Below are 14130 nucleotides of genomic sequence, written 5' to 3'. Positions count from 1 at the left end.
GCACAGCAGAGTAAAAACCTCCGGATGAAGACTCTATTCTCCGGGATCTACCCGCTCGCGACTGAGGAAGTCCGCCGAGATATTCAGCACACCCGGGATGTGAAACGCGGAGATGACTGGAACCCTGAACTCGGCCCAAAGCAGGATCCGAGAGACCTGCATCATGAGTCTGGAACTCCTCGTCCCGCCCTGATGGTTGATATACGCGACAGATGTCGCATTGTCCGTCTGAATCCGGACCGGCAGACCGCTCAAAGGGACCGTCCAATGTCGGAGGCAGAGAAATATTGCTCTCAACTCCAGAATGTTGATTGGCAGAGACGACTCCTCTGACGACCAGACCCCCTGAACCCAGAGGTCGTTCCAAACCCCCCCCCCAGCCAGTCAGGCTGGCATCGGTGGTAATCACCGACCACCGTGGGAGAAGAAGGGATTTCCCCAGGGATAGAGCCTCCAGACGTAACCACCATCCAAGAGACTCTCGCACCCTGCGGGAGATGACGACACAGCGATCCAGCGAAGTCGGCGATCGGTCCCAACGGGTCAGAATAAGATCTTGGAGATCCCGGGAATGAAATTGTGCAAACGGCACCGCTTCCATTGCTGCCACCATCAGACCCAGAAGGCGCATGCACTTCCGAAGGGACATCGCCCTCACCGACCTCATAGCCTGGACGTGGTGACGAAGGTTCGCTTGTTTGTCCGGAGGGAGGGACACCACTGCCCGTACGGTGTCGAAATGCATCCCCAAGAACAGGATTGACTGCGACGGCTCCAATGACGACTTCTTCCAATTGACCAGCCACCCGAAGTCTTCCAGGTGCTGAAGGGAGAGATCGCGAGCTGTCACTGCCTCCTCCGCTGTGGGCGCCACAATTAACAGGTCGTCCAGGTAGGGGAGAATCGGAACTCCTTGCTTTTGAAGGAGCGCCATGAGCGGCGCCAGAACCTTTGTAAAAACCCTGGGCGCCGAGACCAACCCGAAAGGTAGGGCCACAAATTGGTAATGGGCCTGCCCTACGGCGAAACGCAGGAAGCACTGGTGAGCCCTGCCAACAGGGACATGCAAATAGGCGTCGCGGATGTCGATCGACACCAAAAAATCGTACTGCGACAAGGCCGCCACGACGGAGCGAAGAGACTCCATACGGAATTTCCGGATTCGGACATGAAGATTCAAATCCTTGAGGTCCAGAATGGGATGAAACTTGTCCTCCTTTTTTGGGGACCACAAAAAGGTTAGAGTAAAAACCCCCTTCCCCGGTCCTCCGGCGGAAACGGAACCACTACACCCTGCTGCAGAAGAGAGTTGACCTCCCGCAGCAGAGCAGCAGCCAGCTTGGGCACGGACGGGATGCGAGACTGACGAAACCTGTCCGGGGGTAGAGAGTGAAACTCTATGAAATAGCCCGCTGACACAACCCGTGTCACCCAGGCGTCCGATTCGTGGGACGCCCAAACCGACCCGAATTGTAGCAGCCGACCTCCCACCCGAGAGCCCTCGAGAGGGATCCTGGCGTCAGTCCGCCTTAGCGGGCTTTTTGTCAGCCTCCCTTTTGTCCCGACGGAAATGCTGTTTCCAGGGAGTACGGGATTTCTGGGTGGACTTCTTACCGGAAGACTAGGGACGACCCAATCTCCAAGAGGGCTGATCGAATCGTCCCCTGGGTCGAAAGGACCGACGACCACTACCGGCACTTGACCTGTCAGACGTAGAGGCCGCTGCTTTCCGCTGTGGCAAAGCCACATCCTTGGCCTTAGCAATCAGCTCCGTGAGGTCCGAACCAAAAAGCAGACCGCCCTTGTACGCCAGAGTAAGCAAACCTTGTTTGGATACTGCGTCTCCAGTCCACTGTTTGAGCCACAGTGCTCTACTGACTGTGACGGCCGAGGCTTGAGGCCTGGACAGAAACAAAGTAGTATCCAGCACTGCGTCTCTGCTATATCGGGCCACCTCTTCCAACAGCTGGAAGAGCCTTTCCACGTCAGACAGCGGAGTCCCATCTTGCCATGCTGACCGCAGCTGATCCAACCATCTCAGGGAAGCCTCACCAGTATAATGTTAGGTGTCAGGCATGTGCTGGGCATGAAATTGGGTCAGAATCATCTGTGGATTCTGTGGTCTCCCATTCTGGTCCAGCCAGGGCAGACACTGCTCAGCATCACCATCTGGCCCAAAGCCTAACTAGTGCACTAGATGTACAGGCTGTCCCCACATGGCCCCCAAGGCCGCTCGGAATCCATGACCCACGGCCTCGTAGATGGACTTCGCCGCTAACTCCGTCCTTCTGTCCAGCGGATCCTGTAGACTCGCCTTCCCTTTAACCGGAAGCAAAGAAGATTTGCTCAGCTGAGACAATGGCACGTCCACTTCAGGAGAGGGGACCCAATTAGCGATCGTCTCTGTGGAGCAGGGATACAGGGCATCAAAAAAACGCATCCCTTGGAAGCGCTTATCCGGACACAGGCATTCTCTCTCCACCGCCTCGTTAAGTTCATCGTGCGCTGGCAGTGTCGAACGAGCCCGACGCGACTCCTGATACAGCCGGGCCGACTTGCCCGGCCTCGTCACCTCTTCAGACAGCTATAACACTTCCCGCATGGCTCCAATAAGAGCATCCACGTGGCCTGAAAGCGAAGCCGAGCGACCCTGCCGATCCTCTTCATCAGAATCGGAGATCTCACCAGCAGAGCTTGTCGGTGAATCCGAAGCCTTTGATGCGCTGCGCGGAGGAGACAGCGCCACCACAGGCCTGTGGCGCTTCTTGCCCCGCGCCGGTAGGGACTTAGCTGATACCCAGTGACCCAGGAGGTCAGACAGACTGTCAATGGAGCGAGTGAGCGCTTTAACATCACTGAGGCCCCTGACCAGAGACGAACCTGACGCCGTCAACCCCGGCATATCAGATACGCGTGACCGATCCTGAAGCGGGCCGGGAGAGAGGTCCGCGCCGCCTGGACCCTGATCCGACATGCCCCCTACTCAGTAGCGAGCGTCGCGGAAAGAGCAGTAATAACCCCTTACAAGAGCACAGTAACCGGGGAAGTGAGATCCTGCTATCACAGCCTGTTCCCACAAAACAATTTACCAAGCACTGAAGGGTTAAAGATTCTCCTTAGAGGGAGAAAAGCTACCCCAGCATTGCAGAAAAAAGGTTTTCTGATGATGGCCAGAAGGGGTTAATGCTGCTGAACACGCAATGCACCTTGCCTTAAAAGGACTAAGGTGTGCATGCAGCAGAGAAGACAGCAGCGCTCTGTGCTGTAGAGATGAGACAAACAGATGACTCACCAGCTTCCTGGAGCCTGTGTGTGAGAGCGGAGAGCAGGGGGGAGGGAGAGGACAGCGCTGAGCTCCGTGAGGCAATGGCCGTTTGCAGAGCCGAAGAGAAGGAAGGCAGGAGGGGGGCGGGGACTGCCCAGCGCGCGCTTTCCAGGCGCTTCCTGTCTGCACAGACGATGGCAGGCAGCCAAGAACATAAGCCACGCCCCCCGTTACACTAACGGAGCCCGCGCTCCTCTGACCCGCTCCCCTGCTAACAGCAGCGGTGATGTGCATTCTCCAGTATTACACCTCTGCCTGAAAAGACAAAAGGTGCAGTCACCATAAGACAGTAACACACACACACACACAGGGCACTTACCCAGCTGAGCGCCACAGGGACCCCCAGGGATGTGTGACGCCATGGCCCTTCGCTCCCCCACGGCGGAGCTCGCAGGGACCCCTAGATGCAGTGTGCGTCTCCGCCAGGGAGCACCCTGTATCCCCCGGGGCCGGCAGGCTTATGCGGGGACCTCCTTAGGGGGTACGCAGATCCGCCAGGGGAGGGCCAGGGGTCCCAGCAGCGCTGAGACCCCCTGAGACCTCTAGACCACGGGGGTCCAGGTCTCCTGGTAAAAATAAAAAATTCTTCTGAGGAGCTGCAAAGCTTACGCCTTCTGAACGTTCAACGCACATCATTTAGCATGGTTTTCCTGTGTAAACAGGCTTCTAAACCTCCGACAATCAGTAAATATTTACCAGTTAGTGGTGGTTTACTGCCACTAATCTGTCTGTGTAAATGGAGTATTAGTGGGCAAAGCAAAAATTCCAAGATTTTAGGATTTTATTTTTATATGTAACCTCTCACCGCATTAGGATGTGAATGAACATCCTGAGAAGGAGCCTGCGTGTGTGGAGGTGGCTCAGGAACTCCACAAGAAGCTGATGGTGTCTGTTAACTATTTTGAATGTGCGCTGTTAATCGATGGGTTACCACAGCAGCCGGGGGCCAGCTTAAGCAGAGGCGTTCATAGAAATCATGGGGCCCCATACCAAGAGTCTATATTGATGGACTAGGCAGGGTTATAACATATTGATGCAGTCACACAAGGGCCTACTTTCCAACTTTTAAATACAGGGAGAGGACATGTTTTGTGGCTTGGACACAGAAATAATGCTCCTGCTACTGATTCCTCTTGTTTGCACACACTGATACCATTTTAATAAACCCCATAGAGTATGCTGCCCTCCACACACGGTGCGATACCTCGGAGTGAATCTCCTGTCATAATTTTCTGCCACAGTAGTCCTTACGTGGACAACATGATGACCCCATGGCAAACCCCACCAGTATAATGCACCTACACTACTCCCCCCCCCACACACACACACAGTATGATGCTCTTACAGCCCCCCACACATATACACACACAGTATGATGTCTTCCACAGTTCGCTCACACAGTATGATGGCCCCCAACAGTTCGCTCACACAGTATGATGGCCGCCCCACATCATGTATGATGGATCCCACAGTATACGCTTTTCTTGTTGCCAAAATAAAAAAAAACTCCGCACAGAGGGCCCGATCTAGTGACGTCATTGCACCTGCAGTGCTGAGACTTCGAGCACAGACGCACAGGCTGAATGATGAGGAACAAAGGCCATCTTTCAAAGAATGATATGCGGAAGAAGAAAGCCCTGTAGCATCAGGCTTTCCCAGCTAATGAGCGCCATAGTGGCCACGTGGTCTACCGCTATGGGCAAAATGCCTTTACCTTTAAGGCCCATCTTAGTACTTTTTACAGCAGACTGAGTGCCATAGGCAACCATGATTTCTAGTAAATACCGCAATACTGTGGTATTACAGTATATATAAGCAATCCAAGGATCACATGTTTAAGTCCACTAATGGGTACAAAAAAAATGAAAAAAAAATAAAAAGTCAAAATATAAAAAATAGATAATTTTTAACTATCCCACGTTTTCCCTATTAAAAACAAAGAAACGGAAAAAAAAACATTTGGTATCGCCACATCCGTAAAAGTCAGATGTATCAAAGTATGGAATTATGGTAATTAACCTTTACGGTAAACATTGCAGAAAAAAAAAATCAAAATGCCAAAATTGTGGGTTCTTTGTCACCTCACTTAACAAAAAAAATCCAATACAAAGCTAGCAAAACGTTATATGTGCTCCAAATTGGTATCAATAAAAACGTCAGCTCCATAAACACAAAAAGCGCTTAAATAAAAAACTCCCTGGTTCTTAGAGAGTTAAAATAGCGATCACAAGACGTTATGTCACCAAACTCATTAAGGCCTAGTACATTAATGGTGCCACAGGAACGGGCAACAGCGAAAAATGTTATTTGCAAATCTACTTTCAGCGTATGTATGTTGGCCCTTGAGGACATTGCACACGCTGCTGCCAATTCATAGTTTTCCATGAACGTTTATTTTGTGCATAGGGTAAAAGAATACATAAAAGATATTTCTTATAGATGGCAGCTAGCGTTATATTACTCCTGGTTTAGGAGCTGTGACTCTCACAATCCCTCCAGGTGAGCACCTCAAATTATTTCTTTCCCCCTCCACTGTTTTTTTTCCCTATGTTCTGTGCGCTCTATTCCCTAAACAGCTCCATTTTCAATGGACAAATCATGATGTCTAGAGATCTCAATATTCTCCTTGTCAGAGGTGCCCCCATGAGGGTTGTCAGAAGATCTCAAAAACAGCAGGTGTTGTGGGGTGTGCCTGGCATACAATAGTTAGTGCCTACCAGGGTAGAACATCCGGTGAGCAGGTGGCGGAGTCATGGGCGCCCAAGGCTCATTGATACTTGTGTGGAACGAAAGGTACAGTAGCCCCAGCTGGTCCGGTGCTGCAGAAGAAATACTGTGGCACATATTGCTGAAAAATTAAGTTTTGGCTATGAAGAAAAGATGTCAGGATAAAGTATTGCAGCTTATTACATATGGAGATGCACACTGGTCATTGTCATGCTGACCCGGTTACAGCCAAAAGCACCTACAAGGGTATATGGGCATCAGAACTGAACCATAGAGTAATAGAAGAAAGGGTTCTGGTCTGATGAATCATGTTTTCTTGTACATCACGTAGATGGGTAGAGGTGTATAACTTACCTGGGGAGAAACATGGCCTCCAGGCGCACCTTAGGAAGAAGGCAAACTCCGGGGAAGTAATCTATAGTTGTATGTGCCAAACATTACATTTTATCACCCTTTTGGAATTTTTTTATATAAAGTGACCAACCCCAATATAATAAATAATACAGAATTTTACAATTTCATTGTACAATTTTTAAGTCATATCCGCACTTGGAGTATCCTACACAACCCTATATATATATATATATATATATATATATATATATACAGTCATGGCCAAAAGTATTGAGAATGAGACAAATAGTAATTTTTCCAAAGTTTACTGCTTCATTTTTTGTAATGGCAATTTGCATATACTCCTGAATGTCAAAGAGTGATCAGCTTAACAGCAATTACTGTACTTGCAAAGTCAATATTTGCCCAGAAAATGAACTTTAACCCCCAAAACACATTTCAACATCATTGCAGTCCTGCCTTAAAAGGAGCAGCTAACATCGTTTTAGTGATTGATCCATTAACACAGGTGTGGGTGTTGATGAGGACAGGGCTGGCGATCAATCAGTCATGATTAAGTAAGAATGACATCACTGCACACTTTAAAAGGAGGCTGGTTCTTGGTATCATTGTTTCTCTTCAGTTAACCATGGTTATCTCTAAAGAAACACGTGCAGCCATCATTGCACTGCACAAAAATGGCCTAACAGGGAAGAGTATCGCAGCTACAAAAATTGCACCTCAGTCAACAATCTATCGCATCATCAAGAACTTCAAGGAGAGAGCTTCCATTGTTGTCAAAAAGGCTCCAGGGCGCCCAAGAAAGACCAGCAAGCGCCAGGACCGTATCTTAAAACTGTTTCAGCTGTGGGATCGGACTACCAGCAGTGCCGAGCTTGCTCAGGAATGGCAGCAGGCTGGTGTGAGTGCTTCTGCACGCACTGTGAGGCGGAGACTCTTTGAGCAAGGGCTGGATTCAAGGAGGGCAGCAAAGAAGCCACTTCTCTCCAGAAAAAACATCAGGGACCGACTGATTTTCTGCAAAAGGTACAGGGAGTGGACTGCTGAGGACTGGGGCAAAATCATTTTCTCTAATGAATCCCTTTTTCGATTGTTTGGGACATCTGGAAAACAGCTTATTCGGAGAAGAGGTGAGCGCTACCACCAGTCTTGTCTCATGCCAACTGTAAAGCATCCTGAAACCATTCATGTGTGGGGTTGCTTCTCAGCCAAGGGAATCGGCTCACTCACAGTCTTGCCTAAAACACAGCCATGAATAAAGAATGGTACCAGAATGTCCTCCAAGAGCAACTTCTCCCAACCGTCCAAGAGCGGTTTGGCGCCCAACAATGCCTTTTCCAGCATGATGGAGCACCTTGCCCTAAAGCAAAGGTGATAACTAAATGGCTCATGGAACAAAACATAGAGATTTTGGGTCCATGGCCTGGAAACTCCCCAGATCTTAATCCCATTGAGAACTTGTGGTCAATCATCAAGAGACGGGTGGACAAACAAAAACCAACAAATTCTGGCAAAATGCAAGCATTGATTATGCAAGAATGGACTGCTATCAGTCAGGATTTGGTCCAAAAGTTGATTGAGAGCATGCCAGGGAGAATTACAGAGGTCTTGAAGAAGAAGGGGCAACACTGCAAATATTGACTTGCTGCATTAACTCATTCTAACTGTCAATATAACCTATTGGTACTCATAATATGATTGCAATTATATTTCTGTATGTGATATAAACATCAGACAAACACTAATAAAAACCAGAGGCCAGCAGATCATGTGAAAATATAATTTTGGTGTCATTCTCAATACTTTTGGCCATGACTGTATGTATATATATATATATATATATATATATATATATATATATATATTCTCTATCTCAAGTCTTGGAGCAGAAATACTTCACATACAGAATCTGTTGCTATAGTGAGCTTATTGTTCTGTTCATGATTGCAGTTTGTGAGCTCCGATCTCCTTCTATGGGTGAATTTCTTTGGGGTCTTGAATCCTCTGGCTGGTTAAAACACGTGAAAACAATCCTAGATGCTGGTATCTTCATTGTAAAGGTAAGATGTGTTGTATCTGTTCATATTCTAGTGCTGCTTGTCTGATTTGTACTATTCTAGGCACGGACTGTACAAAAATGATCCTTTTAGTGCTGAGAATAAACGAGATTTGTAATTATATAAATGTGTAATATTTTACATTTAATTTGCACATTTAGGCCGTGTCAGAAGAGGGCGCCAGCGTGCTCGTTCATTGTTCTGATGGATGGGACCGCACCGCTCAGGTCTGCTCTGTATCCAGTCTGTTACTTGACCCCTATTACCGAACCATCAGAGTATTTATGGTAAGAGGTTTCATTTCATATACTCTATGTACTGGTGGAGATTTACGGAGTTGATATTTTTTGCATAGTGTAACTTTTATTTTTCCCAATTACTATTAGGTGTTAATTGAAAAAGACTGGATTTCATTTGGACACAAATTTAATCACAGGTAACCCTGGTCACTGCACATATGTTGGAAAAGTCAAACAGAGTCACTTATTTACAGAGGGCCTTTCACCAAATTTTTCATGTTGAACTGAAAACACGTTGTAGCTTCAGAGCAGAAAAAAAAATAATTGTTAGTTCTTTTTTTATTTTGCATCTCTGTTGCAGGGATATTAACAATCAAAGTATTTGTCACCTAATGAGTTAATTTTCGTTACATCCAAGTGGGTGTTATCAGAGAGCTTTCACTGTGGGGCATGTACTTCTCCTTGTACTATGTTGTCCAATTATAAACAGGCAGCAAGATGCTAGAAAAAGAACACCTCCACACCATATCTTACAGCAGGTTTCTCAGTGTGTGGGTTATAATGAAAGCCCGGATCTCCTGGTCTAACCTCCTGCATGATTAGAATATCAACTGTATTCAAATCCCATCAATCAACACATTTCAGATATGGGCCCAGCAGTCAGTGTGGGGCTAGGGTCAGCACAGCTGAGTTTAGCTGTGTCACTTTCCAAATCTTCCATCAGCTCTCCTCCTCTCAGCAAAAGAGACAAAAAAAAAACACCATACATTCTAATATAATATACTTACTGTAGTTTTTCTGTGCCATTCCCAGTCTCAGGCGGTTTTGGGAGTGCAGTCCACCTGAAAAAGATGTTGCATGCATATACCCCAATTGCATTGCTTCAGCATATTTTTTTTTTTTTTTTTTTTTTAAGGTATGGAAATTTAGATGGGGATCCCAAGGAGGTGTCCCCAGTGATAGACCAGTTCCTGGAATGTGTCTGGCAGCTCATGGAGCAGTTTCCCTGTGCGTTTGAATTTAATGAGAGATTCTTGGTCCACATACAACACCATATATACTCCTGTCAGTATGGAAACTTTCTGTGCAACTGCGAGAAGGAGAGGAAGGAACTGATGTGAGAGAATATGTGCTCTGTGTATGGTCACTATAGGCTTGTAACAGAAATAGAATATGGATGGTTGACGTGTCCCTGATGCTGATCTGATCACACGGTGCCCCACAGTCTGGATAACAGCAATCACTTATAAACTGTGAAGGTTGAACCTTGGCAAAAAATTTTCAATAACTGTGCAGGAGAAAAATGTATAAAGTGATGGCATATTGGTAAGATATGCCATCACTTCAGGATTGGTGGGGGTGTCAGACCTTAGGGACTCCCACATATCCGGAGACTGAATGGGTATGTGAACCTAAACCATTTCAGTTTTTTCCTGCCCATCTGGGTCGCTGGCATCGCTGGCAGTGCCACTGTACAGAGAAACATAAGAATGGTGAAATCAAAATGCCAATAATAAAATAAGATGGGTACATGGATTTAAGAATTGCACAGTTCCTGATGTAACCAATGGTCCACTAGAAGATACTTCTTGAAGATATTCTCTGTCCTGAGTAATGTTGAAATCTTGTAGATCTTCTTTCCCAGTCACAAAATGTCCTAACCTGCAGGTCAGTAGCCAAGGACATGAGATACATCCTTGTAACTAGAGGATCATGGCTTTAAAGAGATATTCTTAAAATATCAAGCTCTCATTGAGGCCTCATTCAGACATCCGTATCCACATGTACGTGTTAATGCTAATGCTATTCACATGCCTGTGGATTTTCATGGACTATGTGTCTGTGCAAAACTCACGGAGACATGTCTGTTTTTTCTTCCAATATCACAGATGAAAAAGACCTATACAAGTCTATGGGTCCATGAAGAACATAGACAGCCCACGGATGGCATCATGGTGCTGTCCGAGATTAAAGGGGTTGTCCAGTACTTTATATTACCCCCCCCCCCAATGTGTCTCCCCGAGACCCCTAAGGATTTTTGTAATTACCTACCGTTGCAGATAATGCCTGTGAGTGGCGCTATCACTGGCCGCTCACAGGCATCACGTGACCCCCGCCGATGTCGCTGGCAGCAGCCGGGGGTCTCTGTCTTCCGCGTTCCAGGTGGATGCCAGACTGTGGGCGGGGTTACCCCCCCCCACATCACACCCGGCATCCACCGCACGCTCTGCCTCTCCCCATTCATTGGGAAAGCGCGGTAGATGCTGGGAGTGACGCATGGGGAGGAGGTGTAACCCTGCCCACAACCCAGCAGCCACCGTAGGGACCCCAGCGCTGAGTCACGCCTCACTTGTCGTGACATCAGCGTGGGGTCACGTGATGCCTGTGAGCGGCCACCGATAGCGAAGCTCACAGGCATTATCAGCAAAGTCTTAGGGGCCCCGGGGGGATACATTGGGGGGGGAGTAATATAAAGTACTGGACAACTTCTTTAACATTACAAAGCATAGGAGAAACTTTATAACATATTTATCCATACGAGAAGAACACTGATAACACAATGATGGTAAAAATGGACACACTGATACCATTTTTTCACATACCTGTTTAAACCTGTACATGTGAATGAGGCCTTCTGCTGATCACTGAAGAGCCCCATTCTCAGCATCGCTAAAAGTCCCATCGGTCAGACCTCCTGCATTCAGAAAGTTATCTCCTAACCCTTTACAGCAGTGGTTCTCAACTCCAGTCCTCAGGACCCACCAACAGGCCATGTTTTCAGGATTTCCTTAGTATTGCACAGCTGATAATTGCATCACCTGCACAGGCAATAATTCCATCAGCTGTGCAATACTAAGGAAATCCTGAAAACATGATCTGTTGGTGGGTCCTGAGGACTGGAGTTGGGGAACACTGCTGTAAAGGGACTGTCAGTACAGAAGGACTGTTCAAATCAAGTACAGGCGCTCGGTGCACCGTGGTGGGGCCAAGCAGTTCAGTGCATCTTTCCATCTACTTTTTGGAACCGGATTTTCCAATTTTGACTATGAAGCTACACAGCTACTATGCAAAGAAACACTGAAAGCTATAGAACTTGTGGCTCATTCATATAAGAGAATCAGGCACAGTTTCACCAGTTTGGTCAGTGTCAGTTTTTATCATTAGAGTTTGGCCTGAGCTTCAGTTTCTTCATCTTTTTCCATCAAACAGACCTGGAAAACTGGACAGCGCTCAGATGGCAATTAATTGTTGGCCGATTTTTTTTTTTTCACTGACCCATGGATGTGCATTGTTAATTTTGACCTGACACTCAGATAACTATCGTACTATCGTACATTTTGCCACGATTTTCCGTCTCTCAAACAATCACAGATATGTGAATGGCCCCATTCACTCTTCTAGGTACAAGTCGTATCTGGAAATAACACAAATAGGACTCGTACACAAAAAATGTCCGTCTGAATGAGCCCTTAGTGTTAGTGCAGGTTGCAGTGGTGACGGGTATACTTGCAGCTCTCATAATCTCAATATATCAGTGATGCAATCATCATCTTCCAGAATTCAGGAGAGGACCTACTCCCTCTGGTCTTACCTGTGGAAGCAGCGGTTGGATTACATGAACCCTCTGTACAGAGCAGATCACAGTCAGACCCAAGGAACTCTGAGACCACACACCACTCCATGCCACTTCAGGTAAGAGGTTATTCTGATTCCTCCTCTGCACTGAATAAAGCAGCAGAACTCTAACACACCATATACTTATCATTCATATATAGAAACATCAACCCTAACTTTACAGGTGAAAGAAGCGGGGTGACGTATCATGAGCCCAATGTGTCCTTCAGTGGTGAAATCCAAGGCCCAACACTCTTCCCACTTGTAACCATGGTCTACATTTAGGGGTTGCGTCAGAGCTCACTCGTCAGTTCTATCTTCTGCCTGGCACAAATCAATTCACTTTAGACAGATTTACTGACATCTATGACAGCTTGTGACACGGTGATTCATTTTGCACATATTTAGACTGCGATAAAGTATTGATCTTTGGGGGTCAGACCGCTGGGACCCCCAACAATCCCCAGGAGGTTCTGTAGAGCAAGCTTTGAACAGAGCAGAGGGGGAGCATGTACATCTCTACTCCATTCATTCTCTGTGGAACTGACCCCTAGCGATCAATTCCTAAATCCCGTTGATAGGGGATTACTTATATACTTGGTACAACCCCTTTAATAGGGCATGCGGATGTCCCTGATCGGGAACTTTCTATATAAACGCATAATATAAAGTCGAGTTTGGGTCAGGAGACCTGAAGCCAGTCTTTGCATTGAAGCATACTCAGACCGCAAAACACACGTGTGAATCCAGGCAAAAGCTGTTTTTTTTTGTTTGCCTGTACAAAACAGACCAATTTTGCAAGTGTGTTAGATCCAATTTTCGGGCATATTTAGTCCACATGTCCGTTTTTATCAATGGTTTTGCCATATGCAAAAACAACGTGACAGAGGTTTCCCAAGCTTCTTCAAGTACCCAGTCAGTGAAAATGAAGAATAGCAGTAGGATGCAACTTGGATGTCCGCAAATAAGGTCAATGTAGGGGATGTCTCTGTTTATATACAGACCATCAGTCAGCAAAATAACAGAACGGACATGTGAATAGCGTAAGGATAGGATGTGTCAGTGTGCTGTCCGAGTAATGAGGCCCAACTTGCCACCACATATTTTCACTAATCTGAAGTCACCAGCCATAGATCAGCCACTGAGGGACTCATTAGGACTCGCTCACATTGCCACGTAACACGGCCGAGTGCTAGTGCTATGTGATGTTTTATCGGATAGCACTCGGACCAATAATATACTATGTTATCCGAGTGCAGTCTGATGTACGTGCACAGAGACAATGGAGAAGATGGAAAAATTAAGTCCTCCATCTTCTCCACACCTGTGCTGCAATTCTTCCATGCGAGAAAATTGGATCACACTCAGAGTTAAAGCAGAGTGTCATTAGCATAATCGGCCCAATTCTCTGGCATGGGAGAATATACAGCATTGTGAGCTAGCCCTTCATGTGTGTACCATGAGCTAGCACGTCTTAAGAACATATATCATGAGAATTGCTCGATGATAATCTTCTGTACTTGTGCATATACTAACTCTTCAAACTTATTTTTCACCATGGAAGGTTTTGGAGGGGCCTCTATAACCGATTTGAGAAAGGAATGCACCCTCGCCAGTCAGTCACTGATTTTCTACAGGCAGTAAAAGAAGAGACGCAGCAGCTGGAGGAGGAAATGGAGTTCATGGAGAAGGTGTGGTAGAAATACTGAAAATCCAGCTTCCTGGCCTATATGTTTTTGATGTTTATACCTCCGCTTAGGTTTCAGTGTAAACCAATTCAGCTTTTAATGGTGACTGAGAAACAATTTTAAAT

Source organism: Phyllobates terribilis, unplaced genomic scaffold (assembly GCF_046119375.1).
Source record: "Phyllobates terribilis strain yellow unplaced genomic scaffold, ASM4611937v1 Scaffold_274__1_contigs__length_2534360, whole genome shotgun sequence".
Lineage (NCBI taxonomy): Eukaryota > Metazoa > Chordata > Amphibia > Anura > Dendrobatidae > Phyllobates > Phyllobates terribilis.
The sequence above is the reverse complement of the archived record's forward strand: the minus strand, read 5'-3'. Positions refer to the sequence as shown.